The 25,092-nt window shown below is 56.9% G+C and overlaps 1 protein-coding gene across 3 annotated transcripts in view; it reads right to left on the minus strand.

Annotated features, from left to right (window-relative positions):
* The window catches only part of ELFN1 (extracellular leucine rich repeat and fibronectin type III domain containing 1), a 64,549-nt gene that overhangs the window by 22,634 nt on the left and 16,823 nt on the right, over nucleotides 1–25,092 (minus strand). For all 3 annotated transcript variants that reach the window (XM_027042388.2, XM_027042389.2, XM_027042391.2), the window contains exon 2: nucleotides 4,256–4,409. The gene's annotated coding sequence lies outside the window, so the exon portion shown is untranslated. The remainder of the gene's footprint in view (nucleotides 1–4,255; nucleotides 4,410–25,092) is intronic.

A 25,092-nucleotide genomic window follows, 5' to 3' on the forward strand; every position in this document is an offset into this window, starting at 1 on the left:
TACTGCCTGGGAAACGGTAGGCACCAAGTAAACATGCGGCAAACGGGCGAACCATCTGGTGAGAACATCCACGAGGCAGCAGGGGACACAGTGGGCAAGAACACAGGCTCAAGTGCCCACAAGGATCTCCCTGATAACAAGGAACCGACTTAGCCGCCATATTCCTTTTCCTCCACCACAACCCCTTTTCCTGCCTGGGATGCACAGACAATGGCTGGGGGTGCTGCCGCCATCTTGAGGCCATGAGGACAAAAGCTAAGAATGGCAGAGAAGGCGGCTACATAGAGCCTAGATGACTGACGTCTTCCTTGGGCCCTGCACCACCCCCACCGCCACCCTATTTACATGAGAAAAAACGAGCCCCCTGGTGGGGTTCAATCCGAGGATAGGTCTCTGTCTTGTGTAGCCAGACTGAATCCCTCACTGATACAGCAAAAAAATAATGCCGAATACTTTTATTAAAAAGTTACTTTCAATTTAATTCTTTTCAGTGCTTCTGATTACATCAAAAGGCAGGTCTCAGATTGGGGCTGGTAAGTCTTGAACACCTCTGCACACTTGCCTTTCTCCCTTTTTAATAAAGCAATAGCAGGCCTTGGGCTCCGAGCCTCCCCTGGGCTACAGCATCCAACTAGAATTTAATAACATTGTTTTGTTTCCACTGAATTTATTTTTATGATTATGAATTCTATTTATGGCAAAGGAGGCTTGTTTTCCATTTGTAGTAGTGCTATAAAATTTCCCTTTTAAATAAATGTATTTAAGTTTTTTAAAAGTGGATTTACTTAAAGAGAAACGGTAAGAACACACTCACAGGGAATGTGGGGGTATGTGGGTGGCTACTGCCCAGCCCTGCGCTTTGCCCTTCCGCTGCTGGGGACAGTGTGCCCCCCCCCCACCCCCGGCACGGTGGGGGAGGCCCGGAAGGTTAGGGCCAGCCCTGCGATGCCGGATGGGGGCTGAGTCTGTCATCCGTCCAGCCCGGGGCAGCGAGTGGGTGGCTGGACCGACCCCCCGGCGCCGGGAATCTCTAGGCGAAGCCTCGGAGTCGTGGGCTGAGCAATCAGGCGACGAGCAGTGGGCAGCGGTTTGAAGCTGTCCTGGTAACCAAGCCACTAACTCAAAGTCCCGGGCTCCTTCCAGCCCACCTTGTGAGGGCCAACGTCAAAAGCAGGGGCTCCAGCAGCTGGAGTGACCTTTTGCTAATTAGCTCGGGCTGTTTGCTCTGCCGCGCCAGCTGATCTCTGGACAGCAGCTCTAACTCCAGTCACTGCCGCCTGTCACCATCAGGCAGATAAATAACTCCGCTCCGGGAGAGGTGGGGGAGGGGCGCCTGGTGAGGGAGCTGCTGGAAGGCCGGGGGGAGGGGTGGGATGCGCAGGAGGGGAAGGTCGGTGGCCTTGGCCAAGTCCCAGGTAGGTCCTGCCGGCCCCACCGGGAAGAGTATCACCCCCACTCCCCAGGGAAGACAGCTGAGGCCTGGGGAGGGGAGGGGCCTTACAGAGGGGGCTGGGCTCCCGCTCTCCCGACCCCCAGACCCCTGTCTCCCCGACAGGCCTCCCGCTGCGCCCACAGGCCCAGCGAGGCTGGCTGTGGCTCTGTCCCCGGTGCTGAACCCAGGACAGGCCAAGGGCTGGGCCGGGGCCAGCGGGGCACCTGGGGTCATCAGAGCACATAGAAGGTTCCTTCTGGCCTCTTAGTCATTGCTTCAGTAAAAGCAACTTCTAGGGACGAGGCCTTAGGACCAGGAAACGGAGGAGGAGGGAGGCGGGAATAGAACTGGAAAGTTCAACTCGCTGCATGACAAAATGTTCTGTCCGTAAGGGATCTCGGGAACAATGCGCCCCGCACCCACGTTCCTGGAGAACCAGTGTGGTGTCCGGGCTCCTCTGCCAGACCCTGCAGGAGCCCCAGGCCATCTGCTCTGCCACCTGCCTTCTGAGGTGGCCCGGGCTGGGAAACATCGACCCATTCGTTCATCCAGCATCTGCAACCTGCCAGGCTCGGGAGGCTGACGGAGCGGAACACGCAGCCTGGAGTGAGTGCGAGACAAGACGGAGACGTGTGGGTCTCGGGGCGACTCGGGGCCGAGGCCTCAGGGGTCCCGCCAGGCCGCGGGGAGCCTGGACCAGTTTGGGTGAGCCTGAGCTCGGCGTGGGCTGCGAAGGGCGGGTGCCTCTGGCAGGAGGGAAAGAACGAGCATTCGTAGGATGTGATGAACCAGAGACCCTCCGTCCCATATACTCAGAAGGGGGCAACACCCAGCACCGTTTCTTGAGTGCCTACTGTATACGAATAATTCGCACATCCCAGTGAAGGCTCCCCTCACAGAAGAGGTTGCCGCCTCCACTTTACAGATGATAAACAGGGGGTCGGAGATGGTAAGTGACTTTTCCAAGATGGTACATCCAAACATCAGCAGAATGAGGTCTGGCGGGCACCAAAGTCACCCCCAGGACAGACGGACTGGGGAGACGGTGTTCCACACAAGGGCTGAGGTGGGAAGGCACAAGACCGTTGCCAGGGGTCTCGGCCAAAGGCCTGCTCTGGCTGGCCCGTGCCATCTCCGGCCCCCACGGCCACGGCCCGGGTCTGAGATCAGCGCGGCCAAGCATCTCCAGGTACTGGTGTGGTTAGAGCAGACCCTGACCCCAGACCACCCACCCCGCCCTCTCAGCAACCCTTCGCCACAAGGGACACGCATCAGGACAGTCCTTGGGGACACGCTCGTGTTTCAGACAGGGAAACCGAGGTCTACGGAGGGGCAGGTGCTGGGCACTGTCCCCTGGAGTGAATGGTGGTGACAGGGTCAGAACTCAGCCCCCCACCCCAGACTTTCTTCAGGTCAGCTGGAGGGACGCGGCCGGGAATGGACGCACATCCTCACACCCTACCCTCCTTCTAGACTTGGCGTTCCCAGAGGGACGGTGCCCAGGCCTGGCAAACAGCAGGCACTCAATGGACTGCTGGAGGAACAGTGACCAGGTGGCCCAACCTGCCTGGCGGCCCCACTCAGCCCTCTCGCCCCGCCTCCCACAGGCCCCCTGCGTGTGGCCACACCCTCTGGCCCTGAACCTCACCGGGGCTTGCCCCACCTCAGGGCTCCCTCCCCCGCTGCTCGCCCTGCCCTTTTTCTCGAGGTGGACCCCCTCCACGGTCCCCTCCCAGAAGCCTCGGAGAAGGCTGGGGAGCCATGCGACCACCAGCAGGAAAGGGCATGCCTTTGGAGGTTCTAGAAGGAGTCTCTGCTCCTTCATTCAATGAAGGCCCGGATGCCTCCTCTCGTGGTCTGTTAGAACCCGCAGAGCCTAAGCACCAAAGTCACTTTAAATAAACCCAATCCACAGAATTCCTCAATGCCGGAACACAGCAGGCGAGCGATGTATTGCAGAACCCGAGACCCCGAAGCCCACTTTTCAGTGTCTGGAGTCCTCACCCACTGCTGGTCACGTGAGACAGGACAAGCCAGGTCCACGGGCCGGGCCACCTCCCAGGCACCAGCACCAGCGCCGGAAAACCTGCACATCAGTCCCAGGACTGCGCGACGTGCCCACGGCCTGGCGAACCCTGAGGCGCAGGGGGTATCTGGTTTCTGACAGCACCAAGGAAGCCAAGCCCCCAGCGGACGCAGCACAGCCGGGTCAGCAGGACGGCCACGGTGCCACTGGGGCAGCAGCCTCAAAGCCCTAGGCATTTCAATTCAGCATCTTGGATCATTTTCCCAGGTAAGAACCCGTTTTGGGGAGCACCTGGGGTGGGGGGCTCAGTCAGCTAAGCCTCCGACTCTTGATTTCTGCTCAGGTCATGATCTCACTATTCTTGGGGTCGAGCCCCGCCTCAGGATCTGGGCTGACAGCGTGGAGCCTGCTTGGGATTCTCTCCCCCCCCAACCCCCTCTCAAAAAATAAACATTAAAAAAAGAACCTGTTTTTCAAATACACGGTATCCGTCGGTATTCACACACGCTGCATCCTTCACACGCTGCACAACGCAAACACACTGTAACGCGCCCGTTCCCGTAAAATGGCGGGAGAGCACCGGACGCATCCAGGGAGGACGGTGGGCAGGCCCCGAGCCCCAAGCCCCCAGCTCCTCTGCTCCAACCCGGAGGCGGCCCAGGCCTCCTCTGCCCACACTCTCCAGCCGAGGGGCGGCACCTGTGACCAGCGACGTCTGCTTCCGGCAGATCTGACCCTGTCTGTCTCCAGGCCACCGTGCACTGGCCCTCCCCCATGCTGAGAGCACCCCCCCTTACCTTCGGGTCAGGGCCCGCCCGTGACCTGGCGCGTCCCAGTGCAGGCTGGTGGGGTCCTTCCCGCGGGGCTCATGCGGACCTCCTCCTCACTCCACAGCCGGGGGGACGATATGGGTCCAGACGAAGTGTAGGCCAGTCACCAGGGCAGCTGCCACTGCATCGAGACAGAACGGGGATGGTGGTGAGCAGGTACAGCAGCCACGGGGACACCAACCCTTTGTGCGCTGGCCGCACAGACCTCCATGGGAGGCCGGGACTCCCCCATACACGATGAGGCCACACCAGGGAGGGGAGAAGAACCCGCAGGCAGAGCACGGATGGACAGACGGACAGACGGACGGCGGGGGTGGGGGGCGGCTGGGTCACAGCTGCCGCCCACCCCGTGGCCCAGGTGTTGGGGGAGACTGGCTCTGATTCCCTTGGCCGCCCCGACGGAGGCAAGCTGAGCAAAGACCCCCGGGCACGTCCAGTGCTCCCTCCCAGGCAGGCCCCTCCCTGCAGACCCCCACCTCCACCCCAGAGCATCCCTGCTGGGAGCGGAGGGCAGGGAGTCCAGACCAGGCCACCACTCAGGAGGGACCAGCCGGGAAGCGCACCCGCGCTGTGACTGCCATAATGGGCCATCTGCCCACAGCCGGGCCTCCTCACCTGCCCCCGGGGCTGGATCACTCATTCATTCCTGCCTTCCGTCACCCGATCAACCCCAGTGACAGTGAACAGGGTGCTTGCTGAGCACCTGGATGCACCACCCCATTCGCCCACACTCTCCACTCATTTGGTCCCCGTTTTGCAGACAGGGAAACCGAGGCTGAGAGGGTATCTTCTTGCCAGGACGCACACAAAGGTGCAGCGTCGGGGCAAAGCCTGGGGCCACGATGCCACCACACTCCACGTGTGTTAAAGAAGGCTCGTAGTCCAGCTGGGGAGGGGGACACTGCTAGGGGGCACGGAGGGGGGGCACCACTAGGGGCCACGGGGGGGGGGGCGCCACTAGGGGGCAAAGGGGGCGCCACTAGGGGGCATGGGGAGCGCCACGAGGGGGCACGGAGGGGGGGCGTCACTAGGGGGCACGGAGGGGGGGCGCCACTAGGGGGCATGGGGGGGCGCCACTAGGGGGCATGGGGGGGCGCCACTAGGGGGCACGGGGGGGCGCCACTAGGGGGCACGGGGGGGGCGCCACTAGGGGGCACGGAGGGGGGGGCGCCACTAGGGGGCATGGGGGGGCGCCACTAGGGGGCACGGGGGGGGCGCCACTAGGGGGCACGGAGGGGGGCGCCACTAGGGGGCATGGGGGGGCGCCACTAGGGGGCATGGGGGGGCGCCACTAGGGGGCATGGGGGGGCGCCACTAGGGGGCACGGGGGGGCGCCACTAGGGGGCACGGAGGGGGGGCTCCACTAGGGGCCACGGAGGGGGGCGCCACTAGGGGGCATGGGGGGGCGCCACTAGGGGCCACGGAGTGGGGCGTCACTAGGGGGCACGGAGGGGGGGCGCCACTAGGGGGCACGGAGGGGGGCGCCACTAGGGGGCATGGGGGGGCGCCACTAGGGGGCACGGAGGGGGGCGCCACTAGGGGGCACGGAGGCAATGGCACCTTAGGGACGAGGGGGTTCTAGAAGCAAGCTAGCGCACCCTGAGGCCCTACAGGCTGAGCAGTGACCCTCAGGAGGGCCTGGGCAGGAGCCAGGGTGGTTCCCCGCCCCCCCCCCCGCCCCCGGTCTGCACACACCCCCAAAACCCCCCAGGCTCCTGGGCCGGGAGCGGGATTGAAAGGCGAGAAGGAACCTGTCGACCGAGGGAGCGAGGGAGCGTATGTGCAAGCGGATGAGTGAGTGGCACGTAATTACCTGAAATTGTGGCTTAGAAGCGGATGTAAATAACCAAAAAATACGTGGGGAGGTGGGGGAATGCTCATCCATTAGAGCTAATTACCTAACAGCTAATTGAAATAATAATGGGCTGCATTTGAATATGCTAACAAGGCCAAACCTGTCTTGGAAAAGGTAATTGGGATAAAAAGAAGGAGCTCAGAAGCTCGCACCCGCCGGCCCTGGAGGAAGCTTCCAGGCTGAACCCACAGCCCAGGGGCCAGGACGCCTCGTTCCCACCCCACCCCCGGCCTCTGTCCACGCTGGCCGCCTCCTGGAGCGTCCACTGGCCAGCGCCTGCTGCCCTCTCCAGGGTCCTCGCAGCCCCAGCTACGCAGCCCAGTGCCTCACCTAGCGAAGCCCCAGAGAAGCAAGAATGCGTGCTCACTGAGTGCCCACTGTATACCCAGCCCCGCTCTGCAGAGTCCCAAGTCACACAGGAAACAGCCTCAGAACCACGGGGCGGGCTGCAGTCTCCGCTGGCCCCACGCAGGGCCAGGGCCTGGGTTCAGCAAGGCCGTCCGGAGGGGGCATGTGAGCCCGGGCCACCGTGCACTCGAGCAGAAGCCAGGCCACCCCACGGGGAGCTCCCCAGGTCCCTCTCAGCCTGTCAGTGGTCTGTGTTCTGAGACCTGAGTGCCAGGTGCCTGGCCTGGAGCTTTCACTGCCACCAGCATACCCTGCGGACCCACAGCTCACACGTGCATGCTCACACACACGTACACGCGCATGCACGCCTGTGCACGCACACACACTCTCCTCACAGGCACACCGGCCTCAGGCATCCGCACGTCCGCTCTGCCTGGACCTGAGCTGCAACCCAGCACCCAGCACGCTGCCCCGCAGCCGCCCGCACAGGGCCCGGAGGGGCTGAGCCGCACGGGGGCCTCCAGGCTGGTATGCAGCCCCTGCACCCTGACCCGCCTGCCTCAGGATCCCACCTCCGCTTGCCCCAATCTGCCCACCAGAGCATCTCTCTGGTGCCAGTCCTGGCACCAGCCACGAGCTCCCGTCGGCCCGCAGGGCCTGGCAAGAGGCCTCGGGCTGAGTTCTTACAGGAAGCGAGCTGGTTGGAGAGCATTAGCGTGGCACTGCTTCTGGAAATCCACGGGTGCGAACACCTCACCCACAGGGGATCCGTGGCTTCTGCGGCAGCTGGGGTTCAGGAGACACATGGGGAGACCCCGGCCCTGGGGGCTGTCAGGTGCAGGTGGGTTAGGGGAGGTTCTGGGTGGCGCAGGCTGCAGGAGGCCAGAGAGGAGGAGCCCTGGAAGGCCACGCCTCAGTTTCCCCTCTGCAGAATCGGGAGGATGGTGAGCACCTCGCGCTGGGTCACAGCCCAGGCTTGTCTGAACCCACAGGCCTTGGGGACCCAAAACCTCAGAGACCACCTGGGCTGGAGGGGCCAAAGGCGAGGACCCACCCCGCAAAATGCACACACACACACCTTGCATCTGGGGGTGCACTAGGGCCCCCCAAAACCCTCCGGGAGCCGTAAGTCCCCAGGTTATAGACGGGCGCATACCCAAGCAGGAATCTGTGGATGGAAAACGGAGGCCCAAACCCATCAGTCGAACTGCGTCAGGGCCAGAGTGGATCCCATTACAAAGACAGGTAAACCGAGGTTCCGAGACACCAAGCAGAACCGGCCCCAGATCACATAGCGGGGAGGGAGTGGATATGAGGCCTCCCTCCCCTGTGCGCCGTCGGGGAGGAGTCCCGGCAGCCCCCCACACACACCCGGGGCCCCTGAGGATGCAGAGGCAGCGGCCTCTGGAGGAGGAGGTGGGAGGGGTGCCCCACATCCTCCTCAGCCTTCCAGGGCTCAGCGTAGACTTGTGAACGTCAGGGTGAGGGGTGGGGAAAGCGACTGAGCCCAAACTTGACATTTGCATTTCAAACACTTATATCAGCAAAACAAATAACAGTAATTATACTATTTGCATATTTTGTGCAATGATTGTTTAGCGAGGTGAGGAGGAGGGTCTCCTGCTGATGTCAGCAGCCTGGCCTCCCCACAGCTGTGCCTGCCCTACCCGCGGGGTCCCCAGTCCCCATCCTGCCCGCCCACCGCCCACCGGAGCTGAGCAGGGGAGGACCCTGGGCAGGACGATGCTGTCCTCGGTCTGCCTTTCCCCACTACCTGGCCCGGCCTCCCCTCTAAGGAGCCAGGCCCCCACCTGGGAATTGGGGGTGCTGCTGGGTGCCGCGGGGCACTGCAGATGCCCCCCTACGCTCCTCCAGGCTTTGTTTCTCCAACACATTCCCCGCCCCCCCCCAGCATGTGGCCACCTCAGGACCTTTGCATAGGTATCTCCTTGCATGGAAGGCTTCCTCCCAGATCTACCCACGACTAGATCCTTACCATTCGTGGCCCAAGCCCAATGTCACCTCCCAAACACCTTGATGGGACAGGCATGCCTGCCCTTGCCCGGACCAAGAATTCCAGCAGGCCTGGGCTGACCTTGAGCCTTGGAGGGCACAGCCAGTCTTCTTCCCTCGGTGGCAGAGCCCACGGCCTGGCGCACGTGGGCCCTCAGCAATCGGGATGCACCCGCTCGAGTCCCCTGTCTACTCAGCAGCATTAGTCAGGCGCCTACTGTGAGCCCGGGGGGCCAGCACTGACCCCACGGAGGAGGAATGGGTGGGTGGGACTCGTCCAACTCAGAGCAGAGCCAGAACCGCGTGGCAAGTGGAGGAGGTCGGCAGGCAGGCAGGCCAAACCACCCCAAGGCGCGCAGGGGTCTTGCTTAGAATCCCAAGCAGACCCCTCCGCGGGTTCTATGGTGGATGGAGTCTTCCTGGGGCAACCTGAGGGCGTGCGTGCCCCACATCAGGTTCTGAGCTCACCTCTGCCCCCCAGTGACCTTGCTCCGGCCCTCCCACCCCCCACCTCTCCCCTCTGCCCACAGGGTGGTGGGGAGGCGTCAGGGTAAGCTCCGTGCCAAAGGGTCTTGACTGTGGCTGCTGGACCCCTCCTCGGCCAGCCCTCGCAAGGCTCCAGGTGGCAGGTCCCATGCTGGTCCCAGGCCTGCGTGACACCCGTGAACAGGTGCGGACCACATGGAGGGGGCTGGACGGGCTCTAGCCGCCTCTGGGGTGCATAAGCTGTGTGGCCTAGGGTCTCGCTCCGCCCCAGGTCACAGCCCTGCCAGGCGGGTCCAAACAAAGAGAATGCCCACTGGGGAGGGGGGTGTGGCCTAGGGTCTCGCTCCGCCCCAGGTGGCAGGAGCTGGGGGGCCAGGCCCGACAGGTGCTGGGCCAGGGCAGGTGAGACCCACAGGTGTGGGAGCCGCTCAGACAGGCTGGGAGGGGCTGCGGGGGGGGGGGGGGGGGCGGGTGCTGAGATGTAGGGGGAGGGCAGGAGAGCCGAAGACGAGCTGTGGCTTGGCACACAGCTCTGCCAGTTGGATGCGTGCGTGCGTGCGTGGCGCGTGTGCGCGCGTGCGTGGCGCGTGTGCGCGCGTGCGTGGCGCGTGTGCGCGCGTGCGTGTGTGTACGCGCGCGCTGGGTCTGTTGTCTCTGCGTGTCGGTGTGGATGGTGCATTAGACTGTGTGTGTTTCTGACTCACGGGTCCGTGTGTGCCTGACACACACACGTCCACGTGCCTGACACACACACGTCCACACGTCCACGTGTCCACGTGTGCCTGTTTCTGGGTGTGTGTCTGTGTATCTGAGTGCGTGTCTAGTGTTGCGTGTGTCTGTGATCCGTGCACGTGGCTGGCTGTGTGTGACTGAGTGTGCATGGTGGGCGCTGTTTCTGTGGGCGCTGCTGGGGGGCTAGGGGGAGGGGCGCGCCCCCCACCCCGTCAGGCTGGGAGAAAGAGGTGGCCCCACATGCCATTCCCTTCCTGTCCCGCTCTCCTTCCCACATCCCAGCTGGGCCAGGACCCGACCCGGAGACCACACAGGCGCCCCCTCCTCACAGAGAAACTGAGGCTCAGGGAAGTGACGTCATCTGCCCCAGGTCACACAGAGAAGCCAGGGTCCGTGCCGGCTGTGTCTGACCTCTTGCTGTTTGCAGGGTGGGCTCCAATGCGTGACTTGACAGGTGTCATGAGTAACCCCATTTTGCAGATGAGGAAACTGAGTCCCAAATGCATTCGGAGACTTGCCCTAGGATATTGCTAAACTGGGCTAACAGCCTCTGCTTTTGCCTGAAAGTCGGGCAGCGGCAGCTAACAGGACTGTCCCGGTGGTGATTAAGGCTTCGCTTCGCAATCCCAGTGCCGGCTGCACATGGTTCCTCTTCCCTCCTCCCTTTAATCTCTTCCCACTCAGCCTCCGTGGGGACGTGGGAAAGCCAGAGCCCTGAGACTTGGAAGTGCAAATGAGGCCCCTTCCCCCGGTAAACTGTGAGGAGCAATTAACTCCTAGCTTCACACCCCACAGCCCCACAAATTCCAGATGGAGTAAACAGTTAAATATGAAATATTAAGCCATAAAAAAAAAAAAGCTAGATGAAAACAGAATTCAATACTTATCAGTCCTCAGGAGGGAGACAAGCTTTCCAGGCTCCAGAGGAATAGAATAAATTGTGAAAGAAGAGAAGCAGATTTGACCATATAAAAATAAGGAAAAGGAGCATAAGAAAACAACAAAAATTAAAAGATACACAACATACAGGGGGAAATATGTGTAGCAAACGTGACAGAGAAATGATACCTGTCTTCATTATGTAAAGAACGCATTCCAATTAATTAGGGAACCACCAACAATGCATAAACAAATGGATAGAGGAACACACACACAGGAGAAAATACAGGTGGTTAACAAATACGTGGGGCAATGCTCAGCCTCTTGCATAATCAGGGAAATGCAAATTAAAAAAATGCAGTCAGACACCATTTAGGCTCATTAAAGAAACAACTATCTAAAAACAAAAACACCCCCCCCCCAAAACAAACAAACAAACCCTCTACAGATAATACCCAGTGCTGGCAAGGTCATGGTGAGACTGGCAGAGTTCTTTTGGAAAGTCCTTTGGCAATACGGATCAAAAGCTCTTAAAATGAGCATAGCTTGCAGCAGACAGCTCGCCAAATGGTAAACTAGAACTTTTCCTTCGAGATCGGGAACAGCACAGGGATGCCAGTTACCATCACCTCTGTTCAACGCTCCGCTAGTGGTCTCAGCCATTAGTAAGGCAGGAAAAAGAAATAAAAATGATACACTTCAGAAAGGAGGAAACAAAACTGTAGTTATTCACAGGTGGTATAATTGTGCGCATAAAAAAAAAATCCCAAAGAATGCATAAATACAGTAATGGATAAGAGAGCTTACTTAGAGTGCTGAATATGAAATCCATACACAAACATGGACGGGATTTGTATACATCTGCAGTAAGCAGAAAATAAACATTTATTAAAAAGTCAACACTGCAAATTGATCTATAGATTCCCTGCAATTGCAATCAAACTCCCAGCAGATTTTTTTCTTTGCACGGAACTTGAGAAGCTGACTCTGAGTTATGGCCGTAAATAACCAGGCTGAGTGGGGGGGTTTACTCTATCCGATAGTTATAATTTATCACGCAGCTGCAGTAACTGATCCAGTGTGGTCTTGCTACGAGATCGAACAAACGAACCCAGGGATCAGAACAGAAAACTCAGAAACTGACCTAGGAATTAGCCCTTGATAGGACAAAGGAGGCAAGGGAAGGAATGGAGAATTTGCCGAGAAGTTGGATTTGCGTACGGGGAGGGGGGGATCCCCTACCTCACGCCACACCCGTACCCCTACCTCACGCCACACACAAAATGGATTCCAGGTTGATTACGGACCTAACTGGGAAAAGAAGGACTTGCATATTTTAGAAGGATAGCATAAAAAAATAGATTGATGCCCTGGACACAGGGAAGGGTTGTTTCCCACTCACCTGAAAACATGTTGATAAACCGTACTATGTAAAAGAATTTCTGCTCTTAAAAATATACTATAAAAGAGTAAGAACGCAAGCCACGAATGTTGAAAGGTGGACATCTTTCTACTTGCAGAGAGAATGCTGTCTCACCAGGAACCCGTGAGCTCCTACTGGTTCACGCAGACGGGAGATGCCTTGATAATAAAACGGGGAGAGGTCCTGAAAAGGCATTTCACAAACGAGGGCATCCTAATGACCAGGAACCCAAACCACAAGAGATGCTCAGCTTCTCATGGAGGAAAGCTTCGAAAGTGGAATGGCACCTTGTGTTAGGGAAGGTATCACTATCATCCTCTGCTCTGGCGTGAGGTTTACCACCGCGCTGGGACGCGGCGCGAGGCCGCACGCACCGCCAGGGGCGACCCCTCTCCTGGGTGTAAACCTTACACACACGCACACCGGAAGGGATCCGGACAGGTGCATCCCAGCCCCGCCCCGGAAACGACCCTGATCCAGTTCTGGGAGCGAGCGAAGATATGCCAGGAGCACCTCATGACGGTAGGCAGACCCTCCCCAAACGGCGTCAGTCGACAGCACGAGGCCAGAGGAGACGACGTGTGCGATGGTCGGGTACATTTCTATGAAGGTCCAACACAGGCTGACCCAGGATCAGTTGTTTGGGGATGCGAGCTTTCTCGCTCAGGAAGGAAAACAGGGCTGTGATCAGGGAGGAGAACCCGTGCAGGCTCCCTGGACCATGTCTTAACCTCGACCGTGGTCACTCATTCGTCCGCTCGATGGTTTCTTCCTTCCGTTCCTCATCCATGGTTTTTCTGTAGTACCGTGAGTTACGTCTCGCAACCTTACAAAATCACGGGGGTGTGGGAGGAAAGCCCGTGACCTTGAGCCAGGAGGCTTCCTCCCAAGAACCAATCATAAGGAAATAACCCCAAAGAGAACAGATATATGGCCAAAGATCTCCACAGCCACTTAATATAGAAGAGAACACGAAGGGAGAGAATGACTACATCAATTATAGCACACCCTCACGGAATACTGCACCGTCATTTTGGTGATGTTGATGAATACTCTGCAACTTGGAAATCGCTCAAGATCAGCGAGCGATCGGACCCAGCAAGTCCGTTCCCAGACGGAGACACAAACACAAATCCAGTAAACACACGGTCGGGGGTGCTCTTAACAACACAGTTCAGAGCAGCCCAAACTCACGCGGCCTGGAGGTCTAGCAGCGGGAGAAGGGGGGCGCGGTCGGGGTGCCTCCATAGCAGGAATGGCATTCGGCGGGGAGGACAGGAAAACTGTCGCGTCCAACACCAAGGGCAAGTGAATCTCACCAGCAAAATGTTAAGCACGAGAGGCCAGACATAAAGAGCGCGTGACCTATGAGTCCGCTCACACGAACGTGCAAAGGTGGACAGACCCACAGCGACAGAAGGGTCCACACTGACTGCTCTGGGAGGGGACTGGCCCAGGCAGGCCTGAGAAGGCCCCGGGGCGCCGTCCTGCCTCCTCTGGACCCCGGTACTGGCCAGACCACGTCAGAAACGCACCGAGCGGTAACCTGGGGTTTCCGAACTTTTCTGTATGTAGGCTACACGTCAATTTCTTACAAGCTTTTTTTTTTTTTGAGCATAACTGATACCAACTCTGTAGCCAACTCTCATCTCAGAGGGAACAAAGACCAGAAGGAAATTCTCTAAGGAGCCGACGCGCTCAGCTCTGGGTGGCGATCCATGGCCTCCTCCGGCCCCCGGCAGCCTCTCCGTACCTTCTTCGGTGAAGACATCCGGAGACAGCTTTCCAAATCAAAAAATCAGCAACAGGCCATGATACACGCTTAAATGCCTGGCCAGAAGGGAAATCCACGCGTGTGTGCTGACTGGCACACTGTGGTCCAGGACGGCGGGTGGACCCCCGCCCGGCCCTGCAGCACGGCCTTCCTCCCGACAGGACCCCTCGTGCCAATCTGCTGAGCAGAGTCAGACAGAGCTCGGGGGTGCAGCCGGGGAGGCGGGGGGACTGCGGCAAAATGGAGGCAGGGATCTCCAGGAGGCATTCACCTCACGAGGGGGATGTATGAGCCGTAAATCTGATACGTGCTTATTAGAAATAAGAAAATGAGGCTTGGGATCTGCTTGTGTGCTGAAATGAGGCTGAGGTTCCCTCGGACTCTAATTAGCTAAACTTCGGTGAGATGTTGCATCGCGGGCGTGACAGAAAAAGGCGCGCAGACAGACGTGCGACATCCAGAAGAGCCAGGGACAGCTGTACGGGGTGCCCTGGAAAATACCGGTCAGAGGCAGGTTCGGAAGGCAGCCGTGTCCCCTCGCTGCCTCCTGCTCCTTCCTAAAGGCCATCCAGACCGGTGCTTGCAGGAAGCCTGGCCCCCAGCCCGCGTCCAACCAGCCTGGGTGCCTGTGTCTCTTCCCACTGCCTCGAGCTGACCTCCTGTGCCGACGGCGATGAGGGCAGTTGTCTGTGAGCTCATGGGGCCCTGACTACCTTCCAGGCCTTACTTCTCTAGGAGGTGAGGCCTGTTTTTAGACCCACTCTACAGGTGTGGAAACTGAGGAGCAGGGGACAGCTCGCTGCGATCCCCACTGGTCACCCTGCCCAGCAGCCCCCATTAGGCAGGCCGCCTCCCTGCAGGACGTGGTGCCTGGTGGGGAGGCCCACGGGTTGCTTCCGGCACCCCGTTCCCAGATCCACAGGTAATCTGCTGGGGATAAACACCGCACGAACATGCTCCGAGAAGAACAGGTGGGGGTGGGGGACACCCCTGAAAAGGGCCCGAGGTCACAGGGGAAGAGAGGGAATTTGGCAGATGCCGATCAAACACACACGTCCTGGGGTCCACCGGCTGTCCTTCCTCGCCGTGAACCCTCTCGACAGATGAGAAAACGGTCCCCTGAGAAGCCGGAAGGCCAGCGGGGACAGGAACAATTACCCCAGGCCCACCTTGGGGCTGCATTCCAGCTCGTGGAAGGCAGCAGGGGCTCCATCCTACACGCCCCGCCCCAGCCCAGCAGCCGGGCCACGGTCTCAGGCTCATCTGCCTTCTGCGCGTGGCAATATGGGCACGCGACCCTGCCCCTGCCCCTGCCCCCTCTGGAGTCTGGCTGGGCACCATCTTTCCTGCCAAGAACGGTGGGGGCTCCTCTCCTCTGTGCCCCGGGAAGAGGACCATCCCTAGCTTCCAGCGCATTCTCCCCACCCCTGCCAGCGAGCCCAGGTCACAGAGAGCAGTGGTTCCCCAGGGTCTCCAACTGAGTGGCAGGGGGCTCAGCCTTGAACACCGGCCTGGACCAGTCAGCTCAATGCCACCTCTTCCAAGAAGCCTTCCCAGGCTGTCCTACCTAAGGAAGCCACCCAATGGTTATAAGCAGATCCCCCGCCCGGGCTCCCTCTTCTGTGCTCCCTCACATCACCCCCACTGACTGTCAACTCCCTACGGATGGGAATCACATCCGTCTCCCCCACGGCTGCGCCCCAGGGTCCGCGCCAGCACAGGCCTTAGCACACAGCAGGAGCTCAGTAAGGGCACACTTCACCAGGGCACGGCCTTTGTCACGCAGGCCCCTGGGCCTGGCACAGGGGGGGCCCAGCAAGATTTGCCGAGGGGATGTTTGTGGGTGAATGACTGGGGATCAGCGAAGCCACGACCAGGCCAGGTCTACAAGCCGGAGCCATGAGCAGGGGTCTGTGTCCACTCCTCTGCCTCTGGGCAGGGTCTGGCATGAGCCTGTGTCAGTGAGCTCACTCCTGCCTGCCACGTGGGCCCCTGACCCTTGCGGGGGCAGCCCAAAGGGGGAGGGGTGGGCGGGCATTGGGAGGGGGCTGGACAGGGCTGCTCCGGTGCTCCTACCCCGGACCAGAGTAGGAACAAAGGCTCTCAGCACCTGAGTCAGCAGGAGGGTGCGAGTGGACCCAGTGAGCAAGAGGACAATGGTCACAGCCCTGGCCTGGCTGGGACACGGGAGGACTCATGGCTTTCACAGCGCTGTGCACCTACAATGCCTCAGGATGTGAAACGAGAGCTACGGGGCACAGAGGCACAACCAGCTCCTACGGCACTTTACTCTCCCCTGCAAACCAGCTTCTATGGTACTTGGCTCTCCCCTGAGCACCGGGGGCCACGCAGTCGACAGCAGCCACACCCCGGCTTGCAGACGGCCGGGGTCGGGGAGACAGGAGTCTGACGGAAAGGGTTTGTTTGGTTTTTTTCCAGGAATGAATCTGGAGCCAGTGCCAATGAGGCCGGTTCCAAAGCCCCCAGCACTACAGGGGAAGCCGCGAAGTCACAGGACCCCAACGGGGGAGAGGCATGGCCAGTGGCCCTCGACGCTGGTGTAAGCTTGCCAAGGACCAGCCGGCCAACGGTGGTGACCGTGCTCACTCCACAAGGGTCCCTGTCTCTGGGCAGGCGGGTGCACCTGTGGGTGGGGGGTGCGGGGTGGGGGCCTGGCTTCCCGGCTCCGGGCGGCTGGAGGACACCCAGGACCCACTTCCAGGGTCACAGCCCAGGCCTATGGGTGACTGAGAAGCCAGGAATCCCACCCCCTCCGGCCCACCCACCCTGCATCCTCCCGGCCTCTGTGACGCACCACTGTTGCCATGGGAACCCTGCCAGCCGAGCTCATGACTTCAGGGCAGATGGGGAGGAGCTGGGCCTAGCAGCCTGGTCCTGCAGCAAAGGTCTCGGACAATTAGCCAAATGGCAGGGGAAACGGGGAAGTCGCCTGGCAGGGGCGGCACCCTGCTCTAAGACAAGGGGAGGTCCGAGACCGGGGCGGGGGGGAGGGGCGTGTGGGCAGAGCCCCACGCCTTCCAGACGGGGGTGGGCGGGGCCCGCGTCGGCCTGGGCTGGCGGTTGGAGCCTCAGTTTCCCTCTCCCCAAAGCAGGATCGACCACAAACAGTCTGTGTGTGTGTTAGCAGCATCTGCTGGGAACAGGGGTACACCTTCACATCTTCCTGGAGCCTCTGCCCAGGGGCCCTGATTGGCTGGGCCGCCTCTGGGGAGCCTGTCACGTGGGCCCCACCTGTCAGCACCAATTGGGGTCTCCCAGACACCTGCTCTGCGCCCCGGGTTGCCATGGGGACAGGCCGGCGGGGTGCGTGTGGGCACACCTGTCTGTCTGTGTCGGCGTGGCGCTGTGGCCGCCGCTGAGCTGTCCACACGAGCACGGAGGGGAGGCCCTGACCGCTGTCCCCTCCCGCACTGGGAAAGGAAGGAGGCCTTCTTTTGCTCTCCTCCAATTCCACACCTCCGGGATAGGGATTCAGGAAGCTTCCCCCAATTTCCAATGAAAGACACAGAGGCTCGGAGAAAGGAGTTCACTTGCGTAAGGTCGCCGAGCCCTCGGAAAGTTCCAGAGCTGGTGAGGGTTGGGGTGGGGGCGGGAGGGCCTCAAGAGTCCAGAAGACGCCCTTGCCCGGTGGAGCCCTGGCCCTCTACCCTCCACCCAGCCAGAGGCAGGTGCAGGCTCCGCATCAGATGTATACGACGAGAAGACAGTGCAACCTGGCTGCCCCAGTTTGGAGCATTACGGCCATCGGCGCTGCTGATCGGCTCTGGCGTCTCCTGGCTGCCTCCTCCTCAGCTCCACTCAGACACACCCCCAGCCCCCTCCCCTTCCCAGCCCCCGCCCCACCGCACCCCTGCCTGCAGGCCACAGGCCCTCCCGCCCAGCAGGGGAGAGAGAAGCACGGCCACCCGGCCCCCAGGATGGACAGGAGGACAGAGGGAGGGGCCTCAGCCCTTCTCAACACAGCAGCCACGAGCCCAGTCCTGGCCACAACAGTCAGGGCCCCGGCGACCGGCTCTGCAAATTAGAAGGTGGGTGTCGCAGGGGGTGGGTGCCCGCAGCCCCCGTGCCTCCAGGACAAAGGCTCCCGTCCCCTCGGGGGGCTGCGGTGCCCCCTGCCTGTCCCTCACGGGCAGCCTTCGCTTTCACCCTGTCTCCCACGTGGCACACCAGCCACAGTGCAGGTGGGGAAACTGAGGCCTAGAGTCAGAAATGGCTTCTCCAAGGTCACGGAGCCAGGAAACGGCAGACGCCAGGAGGGTCTGACCCGGGACTGGGTCACCACGTGCAGTGGAGGACGGCGGGAGGCCTCGGTGGCAGCACCACCCCAGCCATCCTGGCGGCCCTGGGCACCCGTGCACCAGCCTGTCCCGGGGCCCAGCACTGCCGGGCTCGGCAAGCAGACGCTGCCGGTCAGGAATGCAAAATTGGCCTTTAAATACTTCAGTGATTTCATGCCGTGGCGTCTCCCTCTTCCCCAGCCGCCCGAGGCGCCGGGCCGCGCCGCTGAGGCCTAATGAGCTGTGAAGGTCCATTTTTCAAAGTTAAACATTTCCCGGGCTCCCTGGCCCAGGCTTTAGCTGCAGCCTGGAAACGTCCTGGGTGCGGGGCCCACACGGCCACCGGCGAGGCTGCTGCCCACACGGGTTTCCAGAACACCCTCCGCTCTGCTCTCACTGCCCGCCGGTGCCCACGGACAACCAACCCAGCAGCCTGCTTGTGGACACAGAGCCGGGATGGACACGGCCCGGGGGCCTGGGGGGCCCAGCCCAGTGCAACCTTCAGACGTGTGGGCCTTAAACCCGCCCCTTTACAGATGAGAACACTGAGGAGGGCTGGAAACCCCCTCATGTCAGGGACCACGGAGTCTTACCCGACTCTGGTTCCCTTGGGGTGCAACACGGGGCCAGGCACACAGCAGGTGCAGAATAAATGTTTGCTGCCAGGAGTAACTCACCCGAGGCCGCAGTTAGTGGCAGCCATGGATGGAGACCCCCAACCCCAGGACCTCGGCTCCTGGATCCTCTGCGTGGGCCTGGCAGGGCTCAGACCGCCCCGTCTACCAGGTCACGAGAGGTGACCTGACCCCCGGTCGACACCCTGCCTCTCTGGGGTGACTGGTGGAAGGAAACCTGAACCTGTACTCAGGCGGGTGGGGTCAAGCCTGCTGCCCGGTTCTGCTGCTGCCCGGTTCCATGCACTGGGGCAAGCCACCTCTCTGGGCCTTAGGGTCCCCATATGCCACTTGAGGACAATCTCTTGAGCTGGGCCTTCCTGTTCCTGTTTCTTCCAAGCCCCGTCCACACGGCCATTCTCTTCCAATCACTCACCCATCCGTTTATGGCCGTACGAAGAATGTAGCAAGCCTGCAACATGCCAGTTCTGGGCCAGGGTGAGAGCCCGGGTCCCCAAATCCTGACCCATGACCTTCCAGGATGCCAGGTACTTAAAGAGCTCGGGAGTACCTGTTCTGTCACTGGCCGTGGCCTGCTCGGGCAAGAGCTCTGGTCCCCAACTCTAGATCCCGCGGAGACAACCAAAAGCTAAGGGACCAGCAAAGCTCCCCAGCCCCCCGTGATCCTGCCTCAGGACCGTGTGAACCTGGTCAAGAACGTCAGACTCTCTGCCTGTAACAGGCACATGACTGCAGAGGCTTTGGACGGGGCCACACCAGGGAAACTGGCTGGCTCAGAGAGCTGTGAACGGACAGCTGGTTAGGGGATTCAACAAAACGACTACAAATAGAGGGACAAGATATTTTTCGCTTGCTACCAACCCCACGGCTTCTCAAGGGTCTGTGGGCACCAGGTTCTCGCCACCAGCAAGGGCGGGACTGGCCCTGCCCAGATGAGCCCCCCCGCAGATCACAGGGCAGCGGGTTCAACTTGCAATCCCCAAATTATACCAAACACCCAGAAATACATGCATGGTTCCTTGGCAACCCCTGGCTGTGGGGACTGAGCTGGGAGTCTGTGTTTCCCGGGCACGTTATATCACTGGAACCATGACTAGGAGCCTGTGGAGCCTTGAAATTGTACTCACTCCCTAGTACACACACACAGGGTGCCATGTAGAGAGGCTGGGTTAAAAAATAATATTGGGATGGGGCGCCTGGGTGGCTCAGTGGGTGGAGCGTCCAACTTCAGCTCAGGTCATGATCTCGCGGTTTGTGGGTTCGAGCCCCGCATCAGGCTCTGTGCTGACAGCGCGGAGCCTGGAGCCTGCTTCGGATTCTGTGTCTCCCTCTCTCTCTGCCCCACCCCCACTCACACTCTGTCTCTCTATCCTTCCAAAATAAATAAACCTTAAAAAAATAATACTGGGACTATTAATAAAAACAATAACAACAACTTGGATCAATCTCCAGGGAGTTTTGTTGAAAACAAATCCAGTCCCCCAAATTATGTACTGTATGATTCCATTTTTATAGCATACTTGAAAAGACAAAATTATAGAACTGGAGAACCAAGGAGGGGTTACCAGGTCCAGAGATGGGGTTGAGGGGAGGGAGCTGAGTGTGGCTCTTCTGGGGCAACAAGAGGGAACCTGGGGAGATGGAAATGTTCTTCATCCAGACGTATCACTGTCAATATCCTAGCTGTCACTATACCGTAGTTGTGCAAGGTGGCATCACAGCGAGGAACCAGATAAACACTACGTGGGATCTCTCCGAATTATTTCTCACAACTGCATGGGACTCTACAGCAACCTCAAAAATCAACCAAAGCCAAGTTTAAATAATGCCATCAAAAAAGGATGGCATTTTTAATAAAACATGTCAGGTCAGCTGGCTCAACACAGGGAAAGACCTCAAACTCGATCCCTACCTCACACCATAGGTAAAAAACTCATTCCAGTTGGACAGAAAACCTAAATGTCAAATGTACAACAGCAAAGCCTTTAGAAGATGGCATGGAGAAGCGTCTTCAAGGACTTGAGATGAGAAAACATTTTGTTATAAACTAACAAAAAGCACTGACCATGAAGGACGACTTGGACTGCACCAAGATCAAGCACTTCCTCTCTTTTAAAGACCTAACTAGAAGAGTAAAAACATACGGAGCAGGAGAAGATATTTACAACCTACATAATCAAGAATGGAAGTGTTTATAGATATATAAAGAATTTCTCCAGGGGCGCCTGGGTGGCTCAGTCGGTTGAACGTCCAACTTCAGCTCAGGCCATGGTCTCACGGTTTGTGCGTTTGGGCCCCGCATCAGGCTCTGTGCTGACAGCTCAGAGCCTGGAGCCTGCTTTGGATTCTGTCTCCTCTCTCTGCCCCTCCCCACTCGTGCTCTCTCTGTCTCTCAAAAATAAATAAATGAAAAAAAAACTTAACCTTCAAAAAAAGAACTTCTACAAATGTATAAGAAAAAGACCTTTCAGTAGAAAAAAAAAATGGGTAAAGGTTTTGAGCAGATACATTAGAAAAGAGAATATCCAAATGGCCAATCTACTTATGAAAAGATGCTCGGCAGTAGGGCTAAAAGGTGGGGCACACTCCCGTCAAAATCAGTACAGCCACTTTGGACAACTGTTTGGCGTTATCTACTAAAACCACACACAGGAACATCCCTGCTGGGGATCCGTCCAACAGAAATGAGTGCATGTGTCCACCAAAAGGCATGTACAAGAATGTTCACAACAGCACTACCCATAAGCCCTGAGGTCCGGAAACGCCCAAATGACCATCAGTGGTAGAAAAGACCAACAAGGGGTGCCTGGGTGGCGCAGTCGGTTAAGCGTCCAACTTCAGCCAGGTCACAATCTCGCGGTCCGTGAGTTCGAGCCCCGCGTCAGGCTCTGGGCTGATGGCTCAGAGCCTGGAGGCTGTTTCCGATTCTGTGTCTCCCTCTCTCTCTGCCCCTCCCCCGTTCATGCTCTGTCTCTCTCTGTCCCAAAAATAAATAAACGTTGAAAAAAAAATTAAAAAAAAAAAAAAGAAAAGACCAACAGATACTCTAATCAACGTTTAACATAAACTACGTCTATAGCACCAACACTGAGGGACCTCACACATATTTTGTTGAACAAAAGAAGCCAGCCCCAAGAGAACACTTATGGTGTGGTTCCACTCACATAAAGCACAGAAATAGGAAAAAACCATCTATGGAACTGAAAATCAGGAAAGTGTTTCCCTTTGAGGAGGAAAGAGGAACGGTGATAACAGAGGCGGCAGAAGGGCTTGTGAGAGGCAGGTAACATCTCACTTCTTGACCTGGATGGTCCTTCCGTGAGTTCCACCCTGTGACAACTCACGGAGTTTTTCGGAGTTTTCTTTTCAGAGGATAATGCCACAAGGGTGGACTTCTGGCATGCCATTGTAAAGAGGTCACCAAATCCTGTCACTGAAACAACTCTAAAACTAGTCAAAATGATTAAAAATAACCATTTCAACATCCTCGAGACTGGCCAAAGGCATGTACGCATGAAAAACTGGTGAACTTTGAATAATGCGGAGTAAAGGTGGTGGTGTTGCCCGAAACTGCTCCCATCGCCCCACTCCCAGCTCAGCTGGTGCATCATCGTAACAGGGCAGCACAGGGCAGGGCAGACCACGAAAACTAGCAGCTTCACTGCCAGAGGCTGGCATGATTCAGAGCACAAGACGCAAAACTCACGATCAGCAGCCGCAGTGTCCGTAAGAAGTGGCAGTCTCCATGGCAAGTGATCGGGGAAAGCCAGACATTCTACCGGGCAGAGGCTGTGATCCTGGCTCAGGCAGCAACAGACCAGGGAATTAGCTGGAAATGTGACAGAGACATGAAACGTGACGGCCATCGTGATGGGCTGTAAGCTCTCCACGTGTGGCCAGCTGATGGGCAGCACGCGAGCACGTGGCAGGGCAGAGAGGGTCCAAGAAATTCACACATCTCTGGCTTACTGAGAGCCTGTGGACATACACAGAGGAGACATGAGAGGTTCTGGCAGGAAGTAAATGCCAGGCAGGCTTGGAAACTGCCTGGCCTTAAAATGTGCTCCTAAACCCACATGCAGATTCATCGGCAGACGGTGGAAGCCTGACAGGCTCCAGGTGTTTGCACACAACCTCTGACCAATCAATGCCTAACCACTAAGCTAAGCAGACACAGAGATGATCCTCAGGAAGCCAGAATTAAATATAAAAGCAGGGATTTCTAAAGGGGAGGGGGACAAAACAGAAACATCAACAGTGACACATCAGAGGAAAATGGATTTCAACATTTCAGTCCAGAAGAGTTCCTCAAAAACCAGCAAAAATAACAACTTGAGGGCAGGGGGTGGGAGATTAGAATCCAGAGCTGTTTTAAAATATTATCTACAATATCCATTTTCAACCCCAAATTGCAAAACATACAGAGAAATACGAAAGGGTGACTTGTACTCAGAATAAAAAGCGGTCGATAAAAATTGTCAGTGAGTGTCACAAGATGTTGCATACAGCAGACCAAGACTCCGAGGCAGTGATCATAAATCTGTTTTAAAAAAAAAAAACAGTTGTGTTTAATGAATTAAAGTATGACGACAATGACTTAAAACTAGAGAAACTCGCGGAAGGGAGAGAGGATTTTTAAAATGGAAATTCTGGAATTCAAAAGTATAACGAGTGAAAAATTCGTGAGAGGGGCTCAACAACAGATTTGAGACAGCAGAAGAAAGAGTTAACAACTCAAGCAGATTAAATGGAATTGTCCAACTTAAAGACAGAAAGAAAAGGTAAGGAAGAAAAACGAATCAATGTGTGAGACAACATCAGAGACACCAACATCCATGTGACGGGAGAGGAAAGAGACAGGGACAGAGAGAGAGGGAATATTTGAAGAAATAATGGCTGAAAATTTCCCAAATTCGATGCAAAGCATGAATCTAACAAATGCAAGATCAGTGAAAACAAAATTCTCACATTTAGACACATCGTAATCAAACTGTTGAAAGACAAAGAGAAAATGGGAAAAAGGGATTCATCACGTGCAGGGTGAAGGCAGTGTGATTAATGGCTGACTTCTCATCTGAAATTATGGAGGTGAGAAGGCAGTGGGACAGCATTTTCAAAGGGCTGAAGGAAGAAATGTCAGCCAAGAATTCCATGTCCCATGAAACTACCCCTCAGAACCGAAGGCAAACTAAAGACATTCAAAGATAAACAAAGACTGGGAGAATGTGGCGAACCTCCTTCAGAAGACATACTAAAGGAAACCTTGTAGGTTCAAAGGAAACAATGCCTGAGGAACTTCAAATCCACAGAAAGAAAGGAAGAGCACAGAAATGGTAAGTGTGGGCACAGACATAAAAGTCTATAAGGGGCACCTGGCTGGCTCAGTTGGAGGAGTGTGTGGCTCTTGATTTCAGGGTGGTTGAGTCAAGGCTTACATTGTGCATAGAGATTACTTAAATAAATAAAAAAGAGAGTCTATGAAGGTGCTTTTTTTCCTTAACTTCTTTCAAAAACGTAAGATTATATGAAGCAATAACTGTAACACTAGACTCTTGGGGTTTAGCATATAGTAATATGACATATGACATATGCCACATGACAATAGCATAAGGACAGAGGAGATAATGGGACTATATTGGAGTAAAATTTCCATATTTCACTATCATTAAATTAGTGTTAATCTAAAATTATTTGCAATGAGTTAAGATGCATATTGCTACTCCCACACAACCACTAAGAAAACAAAGGAATATGGTTTAAAAAATTAACAAAGGAATCAACATCGTACACTGAAAGTATTTACCCAACACAAAAGAAGGCAACAAAGGAGAAAGAAGGAAAAAGAAAAGATGAGACATGTAGAAAACAAGAAAATAGTAACCATATCAAATTTTTAAAATACATTAAATGTAAATGGACTACACAGCCCAATCAAGAGGCAGAGATTGTTAGAATGGGTTAAAAGAACCAGATCCAAATATATATTACCTAAAAGTGATGCACTTTGGCTTCAAGCATACAACTATGTTGAAAGCTAAAAGATGGGGAAATACATGCAAACAGTAACCTTACAGAGCTGGAGTAGGTAAATTAACATTCAACAGAACAGACTTTAAGAAATATTGCCAGGGGGCGCCTGGGTGGCTCAGTCAGTTGGGCGTCCAACTTCGGCTCAGGTCATGATCTCGCGGTCTGTGAGTCTGAGCCCCACTTCAGGCTCTGTGCTGACAGCTCGCAGCCTGAAGCCTGCTTCGGATTCTGTGTCTCCCTCTCTCTCTGCCCCTCCCCCGCTCATGCTCGGTCTCTGTCTCTCAATAATAAATATTAAAAAATAAAAATAAAAAATAAATAAATATTGCCA

This window comes from Acinonyx jubatus, chromosome E3 (assembly GCF_027475565.1).
Source record: "Acinonyx jubatus isolate Ajub_Pintada_27869175 chromosome E3, VMU_Ajub_asm_v1.0, whole genome shotgun sequence".
Lineage (NCBI taxonomy): Eukaryota > Metazoa > Chordata > Mammalia > Carnivora > Felidae > Acinonyx > Acinonyx jubatus.